At 35.3% G+C, this 24,334-nt stretch overlaps 1 protein-coding gene across 1 annotated transcript in view; it reads left to right on the top strand.

Moving 5' to 3' along the window:
* Positions 1-24,334, top strand: part of AOAH (acyloxyacyl hydrolase) — a 1,217,970-nt gene that overhangs the window by 547,876 nt on the left and 645,760 nt on the right. The window lies entirely within an intron of this gene.

Here is a 24,334-nt window from a genome sequence, read left to right as displayed (position 1 = left end):
GAATACTCAACTATTGTTGAAAGTAGTGTTTGCAAACGTTCCTCAGTTATTTTATGTTTGCTAAAAACGTTCCCAATTAATTTTAATTAACAGGATCTATGTGGTGCGAGACTTGGAGTTCGCATATAATGTCACATCTGATACTAACACTTTCTGCCTCAACAGATGTAAAAGTATAGTTCTACCATCTTAAGAGCTTTTGTCACACTGCAAAAGGTCTTCCTGTTCTCAGGCTTCCTTAAGGAATTGTAATTCTCCATTCACATGTACAGAGTTAATGCAAGTTATGGATTTCTTAATCCTAAGCATTTTTCCTTTGAAACAAGGGGAATAGTATGCTGACTGATACAGTTATTTGAAGCAAACCACAGGACACCCTGATGGAACCTCCACCAGCTATATCAAAAATGATTTGAGAATTCTGTTTTCACAGGAAAATAAGAATTTGTTTTATTTTATTTTATTTGTACTTTGGTAACCAGTAAAGTCCGACTGAGCCAATGGCCCATTTTCAGTGGAATCCCAGGGGAGAAAAGCTTTACAACAAATTCAAAAAACATTTAAACAGTAGTAGATGAGTAATTACAAGGGTAGAAAAGCACTGCAAGAAAATAAATATTTTACAATGAACTAAGCAGGAAGGCACCACAAAAAACACATAAAATAGCTGATAAGTAATATATATGGGGAGAAAATCCCCAAAACAGATGAAACTCAGAGTGAGATACATTTACAGAATATTAGTAAGGTAAACTATGATCAAGAATACAATATGAACCACAAGTAGCAAGATCCTCAGCAGGAGTGAATAGCCTATATCAAGTAAACTAATGCATAGTTTTCCAACATATTGACTATTTCAAATTACAATGCAAATACATGTGGAGACCATTTATGCCTTGCCAGTATCCACCATTAAGTTATCTCCTGCCTCCAGAAGTGCAGAGCTGAAAAGGCCTGAAGTGAATTTGTGAATGTCTATCCAGTTGTCGTGGTTGGTTGTAAAGAATGCAAGGGTATAATATTGTTTAATATGTAAAGGCAATTTGTTTCAGAAATGAGATAAAAGGATAATATATCTGTCACTTAAACATGTATTATTTATATTTGATAGATATTTAAATCTTTAATTTGTGCATTACCAGAGCTGTTTGTCTTTTAGAGTTTCAAGAGATCATACAGGGCTATATTCTTAATGCCACATAATTAGAGATGTAGATCTTCGTACAGGGGTGTATATGAAACAAAATTTAGAAGTAGGGCTGTTTTGTTAGCTGAAGGTCTTTTGGCCTTTAGTTTGGAGCATCTGCGGCCATTTTAGCTGCATAATGTGTCCAGACAGATAGAGAGCATTGGACAATTTGGTCAGACTAATTAGAACTGAGTACAGAAAGATGATAACTTTTTTATATGGATAAAACACCTTTGGATATCAGATAAACTTGATAGAATGATTTCCTGATTACTAATGCTACATGATGGTCACAGTCGAAAGAGATGTTCACCAGAGTGCCTAGATTCTTTAGTACATATGATGCTTTCCATGGCTTTGCAAATTAGGCAAATAAGGCTAATTGATCGATAATGTGCTCCACACAACTTAGTCCTATCCTAGCATCCATTTTTATCCTTCACCCCACCTTCATCCTCTAACCAGAAGCATAGCAAGGGAGTGTAAATGGGGCAGTCACCCTGGGCACAAAGTAATAGGAGCATGATCAAGGATTGCAGTTCCTGCATTGTTTTCCTCCGTACTGACATCTTGAATGCTAGTACAGGGAGGCACTTTAGTGTTAAGCTGTAACAAACTGATGTCAGCTTGCTGCAAGTAAAAAAAAAAACAAAAAAAGCAGAAGCTTGAAGAGCTGAGGGGGTGTGGATCTAGCTATAGAAAGCTGACGGGAAAAATTGTATCCAATTGGCTCGCTAGAAGGCCAAAGTCTTTTTTTTTTGAAGAGCTAAGAGGGCATGGATATGGCTGTACAATAAAAGCTGAAGTTTTTTTTTCTTTTTTTTTTCTTCTCCCTTTTCTTGAAGATGCTCCAGCTATATCACGGCTCCTAACCACAGTGCTATCTCTCACCCACTTTCTTGCCATTGTCCCGTCCCTTCACTTCCTCTAGCTATATTTATTTTTCATTTTTGTGACCTACTATCCCTCTCCCCTACCTTGCTACCATCTCCTGTTCCACTACTGAAAATCTTTACTTCTTCAAATACTGATCTGCAACTTGTAAATATCTTTCTCTTAACTTCACACATATGTTGTCTTCTCTTGTATGCACATATTCCTTTCTTTACTAATCAAGCCTCACTCACTCTGTCATCACCAACACTCTTTGTCAACTTACTAACAACCTTTTTCTCAACTAACCACTGTCTGTCTTTATTTGTTTTGAATTCGTGCATTTTTTCCTACTTATATCACCTTTGCTTTCAGCATTCTTTCATCTCCTGTAATTTAAACAAATTACGCATAATTCTCTTATTAGACAATCTTACTATTTCTTTGGGTACCCTACATTATACTTGTAGTAGTGACTACCTTTACAACTCTGTTATTTTATACTGTACTTGTATAAATGACAATCCATATCAAATGTTTATATTTGCTATAGTCTACTGTTTTGTTTTCATGTAATATATTGGGGCTTTTCTCCCTGGGCTTCCGCTGAAAATGGATTAGTGCTCAGACTCTCGTGGTAAACAAATGTTAATAAATAATTCCCAGGGTCTATGATATGACATGCCTCTTAAGGAGGGGCATCACAACAACCATTCTCCATATTTCCTGGTCAATCCTGTGGTCAAGCTGAAATAAAACAAGTTCAAGAGGGCTCTGTGAGAGCATGCTTGGCACTGTTAATTAGCCATCAGGGCATACTGCACGGGGTCATAGAACTGGAATTTTTATTTTTGATAGTGCAGTAAGAATATGTTCCTTGTTTACCCTGGGGGTGTGTAAGGGGGACTCTGTTTCTGGGGTAAGGTGAAGATAACACTAAATGTATTGCTCAGTATGTTAGTTGTATCCTTAGGGTCAGAGTCAGTGATGCCATTTTGTATAAGATCAGAGCATTTTTGGATATTATTTTTTGACATTCTAGATGAAACAAGTCTCCCTGTCTATCATCTATACCAGACTGGCACATACTGGACACTTGTAACGTTTACCTAACCTATTGTTGACCACAATTATCTTTTCTTTGTATTTTGGTATAATTCTAGGCGATGTTAAGATTCCCCTCAGGACCAGAGTTTTACCTGCATTTGGCACAGGTATTGTGACATCAAAGATGTTTGTCTGCATGTCCCTCAGTATTAAGCATTGCAAATCTTTCATACCCACATGGGCTATCACAAGCTAATATATTCACATTTGACTGATTTGAGGGACAGAACAGCCCTCAAACATCATAGAACATGGCATTGAAGAAATAGCTATCACCCTGCCCTTGTCCAGCCTCATAAATATGAAGTCTGTGTTCCTCACAATGGAATCACCAATTAGTAAGATATTTCTATTTGCACTCACAGACTTAATGGCAATGGAAGATTTATAGTCTGCAACTTGGTGACCTTTTAGTCCATGTGAGGGTGGTTGGTAAATTTTTGCAGAGACTTTAACTTCTTAGTCCCAGGAGGCTTGGGAAGTGTCTTCTTGACAGCCTCAACAGATATTGGTTTAGAGTGTTCATGCAGAGATGTAGGTGGCATTGTGTGGTGGCCACAGACCATTTTTAGATGAGAAAGCAGATTCTATATGTTGTGTATATACTTACACCTCTCACAGGTTGTGTCATGCATGCCAGGCAATTGTTCATTGACTGTGAATGTGTAACAGCACCTACACTGAATAAGCATACCAAGTGCTATGAGGGAGGTAACAGGACTGGTACAAGTAGGTAGGTCTTCCATGTTATCTGGAAAGCTGATTCTAGCAGATGGTTGAGAGCATCAGATATATAGTTTGTAGCTGTAACACACTAAGTGAAATGCATCTTTAAGAGTCAGAGGTTATAATAAACAAAAAATAGCTACAGTAGTAGTAGTAAATAACAATACCTACTAAAGGTTGAAAGGACAACAATACTATGCTTTAGGCAGTAACAACAGCAGCTATTACAAGTAGATATTTCAGAACAACCAAAGAGTGACAACTGCAAGGTGAAAATAATAAATGCAGAGTAGATAGTAACAGCCTAACAGGAGCAAGAACAACAGAAGCGCTCATGTCATGCTGCAGCTTGCATCACAGCTAAGGGCAACTAATACTAATAGGACATCAAACAGCAGCAAGAGGAGCAACAAGGTCTTTCAGGAGTATTTAGCACAAAGAGTAGCAGCTCATAGTGTCTGAACACAGAGCCATACAAACTTAGTGAGTTTACACCAACTGACTAAAACCCTGAAAAGCCAAAAGAGCACACTGGCCAATAGCCGCAATACTTGTTTAAATGTCTAAACAAATCACAAACCTATAAACAGGCTATTTCCCTCTCCTCTCCTCTCCAAAAGGTTTTATTGGACTTTATACATTAGTAGAGATTTAGAAAAAGTAAAGATTCACGGGCATTCAGAAGTCATGTAGCTGAAACTGTGTTATCCTGCTGACCTCCACAACAAGGAGGTCTAAGATATTACACACTGATGACTCTACCTGTGCTTTGTCTTTTTAGTTGTTTCTAACTACAATACATACACTATACATATATTAGAAAGAGAAAGTTCTAGAAAATGTCATGGTTGCCCTCTGCTGAGGCAGTTGAGAAACTGATAAAAAGTAAGAAATAATATGACCCTTATAATAAAAGTTCCATAAATGGATTAACAGCATATAGTAGAAAAGCTGCCTATGGTGTCAGCAGGACTATAAACTAAAAGTATAAAAATACCAGAAAATGAAGGACAGTGGACAGTGCTGAAAGTCATTAGAAGACACATTTGGAGGGATCAGTTAATTCTGCAGAGAGCATTCTAGTTAGCTATTTACAGTAACACTTTAATGTATGAGACAAGAAAGTCCAAAGCAAAAAACAGTTTTAGCAAAGTCTTTTCTTCAAACAAGTCATTTAAAAAAACTCTAAAAAAAAATTCAAGATGGAGAAATTGATAAGGAGCAGAAAGAGTTCACTAAAACAAATCTGAAATAATAAATAATGTAATAGCACTGTTGGTTTTCATTTTTGTCAAATCATGGAAAGACATTACGGTATCTGAGGAATGGAAAAGAAAATGTAATTTTGCTTAATTGAAGGGGGGGTGAGGCTGAGGCTGGAGAATGTAGCCATTTTCATGTGTAGCAGGGACATTATGTAATTATTTCTACAAGTTGTAACTACTCGATGTATAGATATCAGCAGGGGACAGAAAACACCATCAATTCTCATCAGGGATGCAATGTCATATGGATCCCATTAATTTCTTTGTTATCACTAATGAATGCTAATAAGAAATAGATGTCTTATATATATATATATATATATATATATATATATATATATATATATAAATTTATATCATGTCACGGCAGCTGATGCAGCCCCTCTACTTTTTTAAGTCCATGAATTTTTGTCCAAATTTTAACTTGCCACATCTTATAACTTCTAACATTTTTATTGTATCATTTCCTTTCTTTTTACACTTGCTTCTTAAATCATAAAGTCTCCTGTTATTATAATATTCATATTTATCACTATATAGTCTAGCTGATGAAATAAGCTTTGCATTTCTTTACAATTAGTGTACCTATAAAATGTTAGAATTCTGTATACATGTTCTTTCCATTTTAACTCTATAAAGGTTAATTTTCATATTTCTGCTAAAGTTACATCTAATATATTTACTGTATTTCTACAGAATATGGCTATTCCAGAAGACCTCTCGTATCCCAAATTCCAGATTATCTTTCCTCCCCATAGCTTCTCTGTTTGTAATCCTTCTTCATTTGTTAAAATCTTGTGTCTTCTAATATAATTGCATCTATATAATATGCATTACACCACTCCAAAATTCCTATTCTTCTTACTAAAGTCTTAATATTCTTCACACACTTACAGAAACAACTCTAAAATTTTCATTTTCCCTTCCCTTCAATTCATGGTTTCATATATTTATAGATACTTACAGAGCTGTATTTCTTAATGTCATTCTAAGCCTAAACAGGTTCTTTCCCAAAAGCAAAAATCAAATGTTGTACCTTGTATCTGTGAGCCCAATACCTTAACCATTGTACCAACTCCCAATTTTTAGCTGTATATATGTATATATATATATATATATATATATATATATATATATATATATATATATATATATATATTCTTTTTCATCCATTTCCTTTCTTTTTTCTTTTGTTCTTATCCCTTTAAATTTTAATTCTTCATCTTTTACCCTTTTACCAATAGAATTCTTCTTTCTCCATTTTGCTACCTCCCAATTTATGTCTTCTTTATCACTTATTTCAGAACCTTCTTCTACATCGTCTTTATTATTTTTGTTTTCTCATCCAAATTTTCTTCTATTTTTACTGCTCCTAAAATTTCTTCTCTTTGCTAATTTTTTTCTCTTACATTTTCATTTTTTCAATCCATCTAAGAATGTCCAATTTTGTTACATTTATAACAGTTCACTCTTTTTTTTATTTATTTATTTTTTGTATCCTGTCCCATTTCCCCACATTTTCTTTTGCCACAGTTATGTATCAAATATCCTTCTTTTTCATAAAAAACATGTTTTGGGTTGTCCTCAGTATTTTACAACACAGCTATCCCCTCCATATTTATCATGCTTGGTGTATGTATATCTTTTTCTCTTTCTATTTTAACCCAATATTACAATTCCAGCCACCAGTCCATAAACCCCTTTTGTCATAAACTTTTGCAATGTCCAGTACTTCTTTATATAAAGCTTTCAAATGTCCTTTTAAAGTCTCTACCTCTCTTCAAAATTGTACATGAATCTTATTCTTTGCTTCCCTGTTAAATGCTTTTATCAGATAAAGATTCCATGGGTAACAATCTTTTTTTTCATACTCTCCAAGAAAAATTTCCATTGAAAAAAACAGCCTCAAATAAAATGTCACAAAATATTTTGTTGTTAATAAGAATTAATGTTCTTACCTCATCTGCTTTTACACCCAAAGAAGCTATTAAATTGTTCCACACTTCATATCTGCCCATTTCCTTGTCTTTACTTTGAATCCTTACCATGTACTTCCATTTTTCATTTTCTTCTGCCTTCTTTTCTGCTATTTAACTTTTGCCTTCTTTTACTTTCTCTGCATGTGTTTTCTTTCCCATCTCACCACTATTCTTCAGGATTGTGTCTGCATCCTCCTTTTGTATTTTCTCCATAATGTCCCCCAGGAAACATCAACTTAATTTTCTGTCTCACTCTGCACTGCCATTTCTTAAAGCAAATCATCCCACAACCCTCCAGATTTGGAGACTTGTAATTATGCATCTATCATTTGTTGAGACATCTCCATCAAAGAGGTTTCTTTGAAACATTTCCTCAGAATCCTGCACACATTTTTCGGTATCGATATTTGCTTTCTGTTTCATTTCTTTCACTACTCCATCATCTCTTCTCTCCATCTGCCTCCCTGTTTCTCTGGGCCACCTCTGTGCCTGGAATGGAAACAGGAAGGGCTCCTCTAAAATGGATCGCACTCACAACAATTACAAGTATTTTTTATTGATATATACATTACATATTATTTACATATTTACATTATTTACATCTATTTACAAATCTCCATACATTATAAACTTCAATTTAAGCATTCCCCCTCTCTTTTATCCACAACCAAAATATTATTTTTTTCCAAAATCTTTGTCAAAGTCCATTTTCCATTGTATTTAATTTCATTTAGTCTCTTGTTCCATATAGTCCATGAAGCATAAAATATTACTCTGTCCATCTTCTATACTTCTTCCTGTTTATGTACACCATAATAACCAAATTATATGTCCATATTTATTTGTTCAAATTTTAACAAACTTTTCACCCTATTATCTTTACATATTTCTCTCCAGAAATTATTAACTCTTTCACATTTCAAAAACACATCCTCAGTAGTCTCAAACTCTCCACATTTATTATATATTCTATCTAGCTTTTTTGGGTGGCATATTTGCCTTAACTGGCAATTTTCTAATACACAATCTCCATAAAAAATCATTGCATTCTTTAATTATTTTTTATAGTTATTATATCTCATCATTATGTCTTTTTTCTTATCTATTTCTAAATCTTTTCATGGATCAATACAATAAAATGCTTTCATAATACTTAAGTACTATTCCGTTCTATTTTTCCTCATATATATTCACTTTTATTTTCCATAACACAATTTTGTTTTGGTACTCTTTCATTTCTTCCTTCACAATGCTTTTACTTCATTTTTTTAACTTCCATTCCTTCCCACAATTCTTTGTATTTATAATATAGTACCATTTCTATCAAGTTTTTATTTTCCTTCATAATTCCTTTTAATACCTTATATAAAATTAAAGATGCTGCATGTACTATTGGGCTTATTAATCCCAAACCTCCTTGCTCCTCTTTCATATGCAGAATCCCTCTTTTGACTGGATTCATATACAAGAGAATATAATCATCATTAATTCCTTTTCATACTTAATAGGAATCATATAGATGTTAGCAACATAAGCAATTTTTCCTATTACCATGGTGTTCAACAAGTGTGCTTTTTTTCTATATGAAAATCTATATGATTTCAAAAATTAGTCATATCCTTTACTTCTTTGAGTACATTATCCCATTGTTGTTGCCTGTATTCATTACTTTCAAATGTTATTCATAATATATCTATATATTTTTCATTGAAATCATCACCTCCTATCATACCTTCAAAACCAAATCCATTACATTTCTCCTTATTTATACTAAAACCATTTTTTTACATTTATACTTAATTTGTCATTTACTTTTTCCATCCATACTTTATTTTTGACAATTAATACAATATAATTTGCATAATTATGCATTATTGGCAATTGTACTTCCTTCATCGTTTTTTCGCCACTACTTGACATTTTATTAATTTCCTTCACTATTACATTCATAACTAATGAGAAAATTACACTACTAGTTGGGCAGCTCTGCTTTGCTTTATTCCACATTCTATTTTTATTTCTTCCCCAATTAAGCCATTTACATTTAGTTTCACATAGTTCCTTTCATAAACAGATTTTATTACTTGCAATATTTTTTACTTACATTGTATGCCTGCAAAATTCGCCATAATGATTTATATTGAATATTATCATAAGCTTTACTTATATCCCCTATCATAAGCTTCGCTTCTACATTTTTATTTATATCATCAATTATTTCTCTTTTTATCCATAATAACTCTTGACTTCCTTTTCCTTTTCTTCCAAATACATTTTGGTCATATATTCTATCCATTTTTCTGTAAACTTTTTGTTATTATTCTCATAAAAATGTCATAGTCTGTATTATTCAATGTTATAGGTCTCCAATTTGTTATCTCCTCTTTATTTCCTTTTTTAAATATACATTTTATAACTCCTGTACTTATCTCTTTCTCTTTAATTCCAGTTTCTAACCATTCATTCATAACTTCTATAAAAATTAGTTTTTGCCACTCTTTCATTTCTTTATACATACCATATTCAATTCTGTATAGTCCTGTTGCAGAATTCATGTTAATATCTTTTAGAATTTCATTCAATTCTTTCATGATTATTTTTGTTCTAAATGCTCATCTTCCTTTTTAAATTTTTCAACTTTATAAATTTGTTCTGTTTTCTTCTCTCTTAAATAATTCCAATACATATTTTTAATTATTTTGTGTGTTCCTTCTTGCTGTTTTATTTGCTTACCTTCCTTATTTTTTAATTCTCTTATTATTTTCCTTCTTTTATTATCTTACTCAATATGGCGCTACCTCTTCTTTTTTTCCTTGTGAACAATATATTTGCTTATATAACAAGTTGCTAATTTTAATTTGATTCATTTTATATATTTCTTTCTTTTTCATAAAATAAAATGTTCTTCTCTAACAATCTCTAAATGCTTCTTGACTTAATATCTTATATCTTTCTCTTTCTTTTCTTCCATATACATTCTAAAAATACTTTTTTATATTTTTCTTTAAAATTAAGACACCAAACACACCATGTCTCATAAAAATCTCTCATAGTTGTATGATTTTTTCCATAATTCTACAAGTTCTTTTTTCTCTTTTAAATCTAATTTATTTTCATTAATTCTCTTTAGTCCTTTTCCTATTTTTATATATTCTTCATTTCCTGTACCTTAACCCATATTGCTACATGATCTGAAAATCCAGCATACTTAATTCCTTTTTTTATAACTATCAAACTATCAGGTATTAAAAAACAATCAATTTCTGTCCTGATTTCATTCCTTTTATAGGTCCAGTATTTATTCTCCCATACACTTAAATTTCCACTTCACATAATTTATTTAGCCATTTTAACATCACAGTTGCTCTTATTTTCCTTAAATTACAATTAAAATCACCACCACTATAATGTCCATATTTACACAAACATATTCAAGAATATTTTTAAACATCATTTTTCTTTCTTTTTTTGTTACATATGCATATAAAGCTACAATTTTATACACATATTTTTTCCATCTCACTTCTATAACTGTAGTTCATCCTAGTTCCACTATGGTTACATCTAACATTTTAATGCTTTCTTGAGATAATATACATACCCCCGAGCATGTTTCTTTCCCCATGCTCCAAACTACCACACCATTCCAAAGTTTTTCAGTTTGTGTTCTTTCTTCCTCTGCTAATAATCTGATATCTTCTAAAACAATAATATGTGCATCTACTGCAGCACACCATTGTAATATACCTATTCTCCTTTTAAGGTTTTTCATACTGTTCACATTTAAAGCTAATATTTTCAGCTTTTAAGAACAGTTAGTATAATAAAATGTTTATCCCTTTCCTTTCTTATTTTCTCTAAGCATTATGTTTTTGAATTTTCTTTTCCTTTCTTTAACTCTGTTCCCTATGAATTTTTTTTTATTTATTACTGTGCACAAATCAGCTTCTTCATCACTTGTCTCCTCTGTTTCTTTTTCCTTGTTACTTTCTTTAACTTCATGTATAACCTCTTTATCAGTCACATCTTTTTGTACATTTTCTTGTACAACACATTCTATCTCTTTCTCCTGTATAACTTCATTTTCATTTTCTTGCACATTAATTTCACATTCTAGCCAAGAATGACCAGTATTGCCACATTTTTTGCACTTTAAATCATATTTTTTTTCAGTATGCCCTGTTTTACCACATAAATAACATCTTTTTTTATCACATTCGTTGATTAAACGATCATTTTTTCCACAAAAATAACAAGTTTTTGCTTGACCCTTATTACCATGAACATCAATAATACTAGGTATGTGCATAACATTATCATTTTCCATTTTCAGCATTACTCTACATTCCCATCCCCCAGTCCATAATTCTCTTTTGTCATATATTTTTGTAGTCTCCATTACTTCTTTACATACAGTTAAATGTTCTTTCAATTCTTTTGCTTCAACTTCAGTTCTAAACTGGATCATTGTTCTTTTTTTTTTGTTTGTCTGTAAAAAGCTTGCACGACATATTCTGACCATGGATAAATATTTTTCTTTTGTTTATACGCACCCAAAAAAAATTCCACGGCTTGCCCAGTCTCAAATATCAAGTCACAAAACGTCTCTTTATTAATTAAAATAAATGCTCTTACCTATTTTGCTTTGACACCCAGAGATGCTATGACAGAATCCCAAACCTTATACCTGTCCAAACTTTCTTCTTTTTTACAGCTCACACATACTGTATACTTCTTTTTTGTTTAATTTCTTCGTTCTTCTTTACTCCTTCTCCCAAGGTTTGCATATAAGTTTTTGACTCTTGAACTTTTACTGGCATAGTCTCTTCTTCTCCTTTTTCTTCTTCTATTTTCTCCATGATGTCACTCCATGAAATTGCTGCTCCACTTTCTGGTTCACTTTGGTTTACCATTTCTTCCAAATAATCATCCAACAACCCTCCTAATTGGAGGGTTGCAATTATGCATTTCTAAGAGGTAACTGTCTTTCCTTCAATCTCCTTTGAAAGTTTTCCTCTGACTCCATCTCTGTTACAGCTACAATTTCCTTTTCTTCCAATATCACTGTTTTTTCTGCACCCACAGCATCAGAAAAAAAAAACTACTGGTAGCAATTCTACCATTTCAGCTAAATTTTCATCAACCTTCACTTCATATTTCAGCCAAAGCTGAATCAGACATATTTTCTTCCTGTTCATGACTGGACAGGAAACAGGAACTCAGGATGTGTAACACACAAATCCTTCCCCTGACTACCAAGAGTAGGGGAAGTTCTCCAAAGTCCTGGCCAAATTTCCCCTAGAAGTATAAATAACACCTTGAGTCTACCATGAAAGAGGCCATCTAAATCAGTCAAAAAAGGATAAATAAAAATACAGTGGTTTTCATTTGATGCAAAAGATTTAAAGTAGTAGAAGCTCAGCTTGAGAGAATGAAACAGACAGACAGATGATAAGAAAGATAACAGTTTCAAATACATGTATGCATAGTAAAGTATAGTAAATGTATTACAAGCAAGCTGTCAGCACTATAATTAACAATACCAATACCTAAAAATTCAACTATGTGTTTAAACTTTAAAACAAATTATTGTAGCTATCTTAAAATGCAGTATATATTGTATAGATTAAATACAATTAGGTACATAGGGGACAGGAATGGTAGAAGCAAGGAAAAGTTAAAGCAGGGTGAGAGGAATGTGTGGATGATGAGAGAAGAGGGAGGGAGGGAGGAAGGGAGGGCAGGCTTCACAGCTAGAATAACAGAGTATATTATGACAAAATGATATCCTAGAGAAGGCAAATATGTTTAAGTTATGCTACCTTCTGTAGAGCTCTTACAAGAAGTTTCACAATTCAAATGTGTTTTAAGTTTGTTGTTGATGGAGTTGAATGAGAGATAGGAAGGAACTGGTCATATTTTTAGTCAGCGAGATTCCCATATTCAGGGGGCTAGTGTGAAGAAACTGTGGTAGTACTGTGAAATTTATTCTTAGGAATAAGGATGGGATTTTCTGCAATTGTTATTTTAGATTAAACACACTGTATTTTTACTTAACCTGCTGGCAAGGAAGGGAATGTGTGTAGGTTTAAAAGTCTAGAAATGAAGGAGGCTAGGAGTAGGGTGCACCTTTGTTTAATTAGCAGCCATTTTACTTTGTGAAGGACATTGCAGTCATGTTCTGTTTTGGAGACGAAAAGGAATCCACAAGTAATGTTAGCTGTTGTTTAGGATGAGGTCATATTTCTTTTGGAAGCATTGGCTGTGATTGGGAAGTTATAGTCTAGCTATACCATCAGAATTCCTTTGCCCATGAATGTTCTGGGAACAAAGGAGAGAAAGTGAGAGATATCTGTAAAAAACAATTTTAGACCAGTTAGGCATTTAATTCTTAAATGTAAGTAAAGTCTGTATTTTGTCAGAATAAAAAGATGAGTATGATAAAATGAGCTTTGCTCAGAGTGTTAGTAAAATTTTATGATGTAACAGACCAGAGGCACAACTGTAGTGGAATAAACAGGGTAGCTGTCCAGACGTAAGTTGTCATGGGGCATGATTGGCAGGAGTCAGTGCTGCAAGAATGTAGTAGTGTCATTGATTTATGAATGCTGTTTACTGCATTTATGGCTCAGCTCAGGCCGCAGAAATACCTCACAAAGAGGATTAACGGCCTCAAACAGATGCCCTACGCAGACCGTCTCAAAATCTCCAGCTTTACTCCGTCGCATATCGCCTACTCAGAGGTGATCTCTGCCTAACATACAAAGCTATTTCAAACCCAGAGCTGTTGGACATGCTCCACTTAAAGAAATCCCAATCCCTCCGAGCTACACGCTCTAGGGACCTAAACCTTGTCACCACAATAAACAGAACATGCTGGAGGGATAGATTCCTGTCCCATACTCTGGAATAAACTACCTATCTATATCAAACAAAGATCCTCATTAGCACTCTTCAAGAAAATTCTTGATGATTGGATGGGAAATAGGAAATTCATCCCGGGGATCACTTCTGTGGCTCTGCTCGACAGTGGCACAGGAAAATTATTTTCTTGGGTGGCAAAAGCCAGGGTACCTTTTTGGCTGGGCTTGTATAGGCCCCCAGGGCCGATAGCCTAGTACCTACCAATGAACCTATGAAGCTATGAGCTGAAGCACTTAGTAAGATGTGAGCTTGTGGTCATAACTTGAGTTGATGGTGAGTGTCAATTTGGCTATCTGCACAGCGCTGTGGATACACTAGCTATGGTTCTAGAAGAGATTGGTTCAAATCTGAGAGACCATTATTCTCTTAAAACTCCTTTTCAAAGTATACCTTCATCACAATCTTCCTGAGAGCAGGTAGCAATAAATGGAAGTGAAATGAACAAATCTACAGTCTTTTAAAGGAAATGCAGTGAGGCTAGTAGCCAACGTATAGGTAAATGTCAAACTAAATCAATGCATATTACATCACTCTCAGAAAATGAAGCACACCATGAATATTTGCATGATTCACAAAAAAATAATTCACACTATGAATGCAAAGGAGTAATGTACACATATTCCACAAGGAATGAAAATTGTGTGATAAAAACATGGAAGCAAATATCCTCAAGCAGGTACATAGTGGACCAAACAGATAATGTCAGGCTGGCTGCAGAAATCCCAGTAAGTATGGGAAGCATTTTGCTAAGAAGGTTCAACTTAAAGTAAAAGATTTTCTTAAAATAAATAAATAAATAAATAAGGTTGTCCTGTCTGCAAACAGCGTTTACAACACTGACATATCAGGATATTTAATGATAATGAGACTGCCAATTTCAATAAAATGCATCCCACAAGATAAGACATCATAAGTGCCTTTCACTGAAAGAAATAGTCAAAACAACATTTACCAAAGGCAAGAACAAAAGTTTTTTAAGTAGTATGCAAAGCTCTCCACACACCAAGGAGGGGGCTGTGCCCTCTGCACCCACTAATGAATATAACTAACTATGAAATTACAATATGCTGCAGAGAGCTCTCTTCATGCTTTTAAATGATAATATATGCAGTACGAAGCATTAAGATCTGACATCCCTGGTATTTATGTTATTTTATGTTAATTTTAATGGACGTAAGTGCACTTCTCAAAATGGTTTTGAGCTATGCATTCATTTTATTTATTTATTTGTTAATTTCACTGTAACTGAAGTGTAGTACATTAAGAAACTTTTTTTATAAATCCAAACATATGAAGGACTAAGTTATCACAAAACTTTTCCATGGATTTAGATCTACTGGGAATTCAATAAAGTCCTTGCAGGCTTCGTGCAAAGGCTATGTGGAGTTTATGTGTTAGCATGGTTATTAGCGGTGCTAACTGCATATTCATGCTGCTCATCACACTTACGCAAATTCAAGCAAGGTTTCATGGCCAGCGACAGTGTTGCTGCTAGAAAACCATGCAGAGCAGCATGAGCACATAAACAAGAAGCACACAAGTTTGTTCATGAGCAAACCTGCTCAGCGAGATTGTGCGAACAGCCACAACTACCAGGGGCAAAAATACTGCAATAACAGCAATACTGACACAGTAAAGAAAAGTGCACTGAGTACAATGTACACTGCAACCAGGGTTGCCAGACATCCCTATTTGACCAGGACTGTCCCAGGATCAGCAGTCCAATCCCGAGTCCCACATTGCCAGTTAAAATCCCAGCGAAACAGCCTCTGCTTTGTTTTTTTGATTGGCCCATATGCCGAGCCAATCAAAAAATCGCAAAGTGGAGCCACTTCTGTTTAATGTGTAACTGCCTGATGCTACTTGTGTTTATTAGCGTGAAGGACCTTTTTTTTTTTTGGCACCTACCTGTCCCTTTACAAATCTGGAAACCCTGACTGCAACAATAGGAAAGTGTCCTGATAAAAATGGGCACGAACATGAATGATAGGAATGAGGAAAGAGGAAGAGAGCATGGTAAACATGCAATGTCCTCAAGATAGGATATGTCTATATATATATATATATATATATATATATATACATACATACATACACTTCCCAGACAAGTCAGTAGCATTACAATAAGCACATATGCAGCTAGCAGAGTACGCACTGCTGTCTACACCTCCTGTGCAAATACATTATACCATCACACATAATAGTATATATGTGATGGTCACACAAGGTTACATGTCAGTGGAGATAAATGGTGTACAACTATAATAATTGCCAGTATTCTATAACAGGAATTCACCATCCCTTCCACAAAACTGACCATATTTGGAAGGGTTAAGAGGGACTGTGTTAAACCTGGATTTAAAATCAGGGGCAGTCTTGGACAGTTGAGAGGTCAAGCCCATGTTATCAATGTTGTAACTGAGTTGTGTACTTACTGGGTGCAACACGGAAAGACATATCACACATGCATCTTGTAGAACACATTGAAGGGAAGTCTGCACAGTCAAATCCTAATGGGCATGCATCCCAAAGAATAGTTATTTATGGCCTAGCAGATGTGAGAGCTCACTGTGCCATATGTGATACACTTGACTAAAGCATCCCTGGTTGCAGAGGTATCAACCATACGGTTAACAACACCTACAAACTACACAATATTATGGGTGGATTCCCAACAGACAGCTGTGTATTGCATGAATCGGCCACATGCAGTAGCAATGGTTACTACCTGAAGCATCTACAATTGATGTGTGATTTAATAAGTGATCTGTTAGAATGAATAGTAAACAGAATATGAGACTGATGGCGATACATGCTCATTGACACTAGACTTTGCACTGCTGCGCTTTCTGTGCACATGGGTATAGTAGATGTATTGCCATCTGTCTCACATACTGCTGTACCATTCATGATAATGGATCATTTTTTAATTCAGTTGGAGATGCTTCCAATAATAACCATTGCTATTACATGTGGCAGATTCATGTAATACACAGCTGTTTGTAGAGAATCCACTCACAACACTGTGTTGTTTGTAAGTGTTGCTATGTGCATGGCCAATAGCTATGCCTGCCAGGGATGCTTTAGTCACATGTATCACACTAGTCACAGTGAGCTCTCACACAACATTTCAGCCATAAAGAACTAGTCTTTGGGATGTATACCCATTAGGATTTGACAGTGCAGACTCCCCTTCAAGGTGTTCTTCTTGATGCTTGTGTGATACCTCTCTCGGTGTTGCACCCATTAAATACACAACTCAGTGACAAAATTGATGATATGGGTTTGATTCTTGCAGGTGTGGATTGTGGCTTATGCATCATGCAGACCTCTCAACTGGCCAGGATTGGCCCTGCTTTGAACTTCAGGTATAAGAGTGTCCCTTTTAACCCCGCCAAGAAGTTGTCCTTTCTGGGTAAGGGGTGGTGAATTACCACCCTTATAGCATACTGACAATCATTACAGTTGTACCCATCTGTTCCTGCAGAACATGTATAATAAGCTGCACTCACATATTCTGTCGATGCCACAGATTAATGCTCGTAATATTTTACAAGTGTCCCTGACTGTGCCTATTTCTTTCTACATTTTTCCAGGAGTCTGTAGCTATGTGCCTGTGATTGGCTGGAAGGTATGCTGTCATATCAATCATATTCAAGCAAGTCATTTTTCAGATATTCACACTATGGACATACCCCTATTGTATATACCATCTTGACTAAATGTCCTGTCCATTGAGCATGTCAATGATGTTTACATCACAACTGTTCATCTCCATTGACAAATAACCTTGTGTGACCATCACATATATACTACCATGTGATGATATAATATACTCACACAAGATCTGTAGACAGCAGTACGTACTGTGCTATCTACATATGTGCTTATTGTAATGCCACTGACTTGTCTTGGAAGTGTACATGCATTGACATATCCTATCTCGAGGACATTGCCATATTTACCATGCCGACCTCCTCCTTCTTCATTCCTATCATTCCTATCGTTCATGTCTGTCCCATTTTCATCAGCAAACTTTCCTTGCCTAGTGTATGTTTCCTTGTATTTGCTCTTGCTGTCCCCCCCAATAATTTTATTCTGTAAATAATTGTTGTTCTGTGCATTGCACTCAGTGCACGTTTCTTTACTGTGTTAATACTGCTGTTATTGCAGTATTTTCACCCCTGGTAGTCATTGTGGTAGTCATTGTGGCTGTCTGCACAATCTCCTTGAGCAGGTTTGCTCATAAACAAACATGAGTGTCTCTTGTTTCTGTGTCTGTGCTGCTCTGCATGGTATCCTAGCAGCAGCACTGTCGCTGGCCACAAAATCATACTTGTATACATGTAAGTATGATGATAAGCATGAATATGAGAATTGCACTGCTGCTCATCGAGCCAAGCCTACACAGAGTTTATTGAATTCCCTGGATATATATATATATATATATATATATATATATATATATATATATATATGTATATATACACACACACCCACATATATATGTGCATGTGTGTGTTTGTTTGTGTATATGTCCTGTGGGTGGATTGCACAGCTTTCTCCCAAAACAAATCTGTCTGACACCATCCTGGACTGTGTATAATAACACCTATCTACAGTGGTTATAACACTATCAAAATATATTATGTTGTGTGCAGTATAGATAGCTGGCTTACCAAAGTAATTCTTACAGGTCACAGAATGTCAGACACCATGAAAAACTGACTGTCTTTGACTTTATGTGTACCTGGAAACATTGAAAACAATATCAGTGGGCCTTTGCTTGTCACATATGGCATTCAGCACTCAACAGATAACAGCTTAGTATGTGTATCAAACACAATGGCATATGAGATGTCATCACAGAAACAAGGCTCTGTGCAGTTTTTGCACCGAAGAACTTTGGTGTCTTTTTTCACATATGTGTATGAATCATATAGTTAAAATATAACCAGGAGTATTTTGTTTGCTCTGTATGAGATCCTGGTTCAGTGTACTCATGGGTTAAATCTGTGTGTGTACAATCTAACATTAGGAAAATTTCATTTTATAAATTTGGCTAAGGGCAGGACCATGTACTAAACATTGTCTACAGGGACCATGTATGGGATAGCTCATACTCTTTGTGAATTCACCTATTAGTGCTGGCTTTGCTGATTTTGAGCTGAAAACATTTTTATTTATTACAGTTGAAACTTGGATGTTAAAAAAAATAATCATGTATTACCTTTGCCTGCGTGCAGTTTCATCTGTTGGAATTGCATAATGGTTGGAATCCCTTAATATTGCTGCTTTTAGCTTCTGTTAACCTTGCTATATTATTGTTGTTGTTTATTCTAATATACATTAGTCTTTTTGAAATGTTTGCTAGTTTAGTTTACTACAGTTGTAATGAATTGAATTAATAGTTCACCTATCTTCTACTCACTAGATGGAGACCACAGTTATGTCTCACCTATGTCCTCCCACCCCTAGGACATGCCCGCCAACCCACCCCTAGGGCTAAACATCTTTATAATGGGCCACTCTGATATAACTTCTCATCTTGCTGCATGGTATTAACTGTTTCCTCTCGATTCACTATAAGTCAACTTTAGACTCAAAAGGAGTGTGAATAAAGTCACCAATCCTACACATTTCAAACACAACAGACATGTTTATTTGCATGCAGGTAAGCCCCACTGTAACCCCTAGGAGATAGATTTCACCGTCATACCCCTTACTTAAATTATTAGCTTCATAGTCACGCAACCCTTTGTGGAAAAGCGAAACAACCTGCAAGGCTGAAAATATTAGCCATATAAACTGCAATATTCCAGTAAAATTCATGTACAGTCAGGAAATGGTAACTTTGGGCAAATGGGATGAAGGCATTATAGTCTGCCAGTTACTTGGTGACCACATGTAAACTATTTCCTGTACTTTATTGCATATAATTATAATGGTTAATTTAAAAGTTTAAATTTTATGACTCTGTAGTATTACTTTACATTTGAGAATATTTCTCACTCGCTTTTACGCTTTAGTTACCCAATAATAGTAATCTCATAATTTTATCACCTTGTAGTACCTCTCAGATGCATCTTCTGTCCTCATCCACCATGGTAAATATAGATCAAACAAAAATTCTTATTCCCATATAAAGTAAAAGTGATAAAGTGTTGACACCAGCAGTATTCACTTGTCTTATCTTCTCTTGAAATATGGTTGAACAGAGGCATTCCTGGTAAAGGAATTATTATGAAAAATGAGAGACTAACACATTGCTTGATTGACAAGCACTGTGCATTTCAAAGTGAAAGGCTTAGAAACACAATTTCAGGAAGTTGCATTGCTGGTCAAAAAGGACTTTAATGCATTACTTAGGCTATTCTTCAAATCTAAATGAACATGGCATAACTAGCAGTTGTGTGAAGGTATCACTGACAACAAGCTTAAACTGTGGGTAGGCCTATCATATTAACTTTCCACCAATCACTATGCAGAGTCCATGTTTAATCTTCTCCTTAATAATACCATATATCCAGTGTCAGCTTCTATCCTAATGGATTAACTAAACTGGAACTAGAACAGTAGATTAAAGGAAACTTCTGTGAACTTCCTCAGTGACTTTTTCTTCATCATTATGTTGAATAAAGTAGGAAGACCAAATCCCTGTGTTGTTTGATTGGTGAGATATTTAGAGAAATCTTAACATTATTACAGTATAAATAAATAAATAGTATATGAACAATATTCAATTTGTTTTTAGCTGTACTAGGTAGCAGGCAACTATCAGTGCAGCTGTGTTACTGTTCCCCATCAAGTAAATGTTAAAAAGAAATCTTTCAATAGCTTATGTGCAGCAAGGATAGGGATTATTAGTGTAAATATGAACAGGTAACATTTAGCACTGACGGGTATCACTACGATGATCCCAGAGATATGACTTCAGGTGTCACAACAGTTTAATGAGTTAATATGCCTTTGGCATGTGATATCAGCATAAATCACTCAGGCCTTCAGTTATGTGTTATTATATAACATCAGTGTTTAATCCATTATGCCATTTTTTAACTACATATACATATATATAAATAAATCTATGTATACATACACACACACATGCACACACATATCTATCTATCTATTTATATATATATATATATATATATATATATATATATATATATACACACACACACACACACACACACACACACACACACACACATATATATATATATATATATATACACACACACACACACACACACACACACACACACACACACACACACACATATATATATATATAAACTTTGACAATGCTCATTCCATTGAGGCAGATTAGGTGATTAAGATTATAATCCACCAATTTGTCTGTGAGTTATGCACGTGGCTGGTTAATTATGCTTCATGTATACTTTAGAAGAAGATTTCTGCTTGTCATGATGACAACATTGGCCTAACACTTAATTATATATTCATTTAATTTCTTATTCTTCCTGTGGCAAGAAATGTATGTATTTCCCAGTAACTATATAAAATAAAATATGCAGTGATATGGAGTTGGAAAATAGCTTGGCAAGTTCATGAAAATTGACTTTAAGATGGCCTACAAAGATGCTTTGGTAAACCGTTTGACTGTTTGATCAAAACCATTGCACATAATCCTCACAACAGGACAGGTGAAATATTGACTGTGGACATTTACAGGATGTAGAGGAAACATTCTTCTGCTGAACGTTTGAAACTGGTGAACATGTCATCCTCTGAGAAGAGAGTACCAGAAGCAACTAATGGAGGTATCTTCATTTCTGTAGGTGAGGTTGCTGCATTGATTAAACAGTTATAATTTGGTAAGGCTGTGCGACTGGATGAGGTTCAGCTCAAAAACAGAAGGTGCTGAATATTGTTGCAGTATCATGTTAATGTGTCATTTCAGTGTTGATCCGTAAATACGGGCAGTACCTTTTGAATTAACAAACTGTAGTTGTGTTATCCATTTTCAAAAAGGGAAGAAGGGTACATGTTCCACTTATAAAGGGATCACACTCCTCAGATTTCCCGAGGAACCTTTTTTTGGATTCATATCGATTCATCAATGGCCGTTTTGGAGAATGCAATAAAAACTAAAGTAGTTTGCTGAAACCACCTTCAGCAAAGATTTAAACAAAAAAAAAAATTTGCAGTGAAACAAGCCCCCCTGAACCTGCCATGTGGGAGGATACCCTTCATACCTCCCAGAATTATATTTACCAACTCCTAGGGCACACAGCATTAGAGGACAAGGCAATGTCCACTGTTAACCAAAGGGGGTTTGGTGAAATGCTTTCATTTTATTTGCATTCACCAAAACTACCTTAGACGAAATGACATGGTCCCACTTATGTCCATGTGTTGGAAAGACTTCTCCTGATAGCCGATTCAAGATCAACAATGCAGCTTTCATTTCATTTATGGAACCATAGATCAACATTTTGCCAATGGGCGAATACTGACTGAGTCATAGGAATCGTCAAGTCTAGTCTGTATATGTTCTTAGGAGCTAGGGAAGAAAGGCAAATTTTTGTTTATCTTTGAATATATTAACACAAGATTGTAGGACTACAGTCTTATGTCATGGAATTCACTGCCTCCCTTACTGTTCATAATCTTCATGGTCAGGACATTAACATACAACTGAGGTTTGGGAAACATCAGTTTGGGGATATAACATTTGCATTTTGCTATTTGTAGACAGTTTTTCCTTCCTGATTTAAAAACATCAATTTGGGGACATAACATTTGCATTTTGCTGTTTGTAGACAGTTTTTTCCTTCCTGATTTAAAGTTATAGTGATCTCCAGCTTCAAGTAGAGTAATTCCAAGTGTGAAATATCTGGCTGAACATCAAACCTCCAAATATGAAGACATGATGTTATATTAGAAAAGTGGTCAGGTATATTGCTGGTATGAGACCACTCTACGAAGGGGTGAAGTCAGAGCTGAGTCATTGGCTGAAGTTCTGAGTTTACTAGGTATCCCACATCACATCCTCATATATGGTCACAAGTTTGAGGTAGTGAGGTCATTCTTCTGTGTCACTAGCCTCACTCTTTCTAACTGAGTGAGGAGCTCAGGAATCTGGAGCATCTTGTAGAAGAGCCACAGTTCATCCACATTAGGAGGAGTCAGTTAAGGTGGTTTGGGCGCCTTGTGAATATGCCCCCTTGATGTCTTCCACAAGAGGTATACTAAGTAAAGTCTACAAAAAAATAACCTGGGGCAAACCCAGGACATGCTGTAGAGATTATGCTGCTCAGTTTACCTGTGAAATGCCTAGTAATCCTGAAGAATGAGTCTTGGACTATTGGTGGAGCCTAAGATGTCTGATCAGTCCTGCTGAGCTTGGGACCACCACAGTCCTCACAAGAACAAGTGATCCAGAAAATAGAACAGCAGTTGAATAAATAGATATCAACAACAGGATGATTGAAAACCATGACTGTATAAGTGATTCGGAACATGGATCAATGGATGAGTGGATGGAGAACCATCTAGAAGAGTATTAAAAATACACCCTATGTTGGTTCAGTTAGCATCTCAGTTGACTGATGGAGTGGCAAGGAAGGGACGGACATGCTCATCCTGGGAAGGAGGGTGTTTGTTGATGATACTCCCTAAGGGGAGGAATGGTCCTAAGATGGGAGTGGTCCTCCAATATAGTCAATGAGCATGGGGGCTTGAGCATATAAAAAGAATACCCCACCAGATGGAAATACAGATAGCCAAGTCCCCATGTTGCCCTTAGGATCCTCAACTGACCCCAGCAAATACCAGAGTAGTCCGAGAGTAGGGGGATAGCTGGTAGACCCAGTGTGGATTTGGGGTGCTGGAGACAGGACCAGTAATATGAGGTCCAAGGGGACCAAAAATACACACCCCATGTTGTACTGTGGTTGGTTAAACTCCCTGTGCAGTTGTATAGAATACCTAGGGGGTCTGTACAAATTCCACATATGAATAACAGTTTGTGCAGATACAACTACTGGTTGTAGTGTAAATATACCGATACTTGTCATGTTTTAATTTAGAATTTTATCTAAAAGTCTGTAAACTGAACTCCTCAATTAAGCAGATATGATTACTTATTTTCATATGACTGGTAATCACTCATATGGTAATTGGTATGTTAATAATTTGACCTATAGCCATATGACCACAAACTGAGTTTTTCAGTTGACTTCAGTTAAGCTTGAATGACATTTAACATAAACAAACTAATTACAATAACTGCATCC

Source organism: Protopterus annectens, chromosome 3.part0 (genome assembly GCF_019279795.1).
Source record: "Protopterus annectens isolate FY-2018-M chromosome 3.part0, PAN1.0, whole genome shotgun sequence".
NCBI lineage: Eukaryota > Metazoa > Chordata > Ceratodontiformes > Protopteridae > Protopterus > Protopterus annectens.
The sequence above is the reverse complement of the archived record's forward strand: the minus strand, read 5'-3'. Positions and strand labels throughout refer to the sequence as shown.